The following is a 464-nucleotide window of genomic DNA, read 5'->3' on the forward strand; positions in this document are numbered from 1 at the left end:
CCGTGCCCGGAGCTGCCCGGCGGTGGCACACACAAAGTGCCACATGTCACCGCTGCCAGCCAAGCCCCGCGGCGCCCGCGCCTCCCGGCACAAGGGTGGAGCTTCCCCTCCATCTGCTCACCCAATACAGATGCTAGCACCTCTGTTACACCTCTGCTCGGCTATTTTTCAACTTAAAGGGCTAATAATGCCTTAATAAAACTGTTTAATTACAGAAAATGTCCTTTATTAGACATAATCACCATATGGTTGCAAAGTACTTATGGCCAACATCCGTTACCTGGGAAAGCGAAGCTTCTCTGGTGTCACCGGCACTAACAGGGCGTGTTTAATTTATCCTACAGCACCCACCACGTTCGTGCTCTGAAGATTCGAGGAGTTTCTCATGAGGCGTGGAAGCCTTCACCTGTGCAGACCCTGCCGTGTCTCTGCCTCCCGAGCCCCTTTGCACCTCGCGGCGGCCC

This window comes from Corvus brachyrhynchos, unplaced genomic scaffold (genome assembly GCF_000691975.1).
Source record: "Corvus brachyrhynchos isolate BGI_N302 unplaced genomic scaffold, ASM69197v1 scaffold114, whole genome shotgun sequence".
Lineage (NCBI taxonomy): Eukaryota > Metazoa > Chordata > Aves > Passeriformes > Corvidae > Corvus > Corvus brachyrhynchos.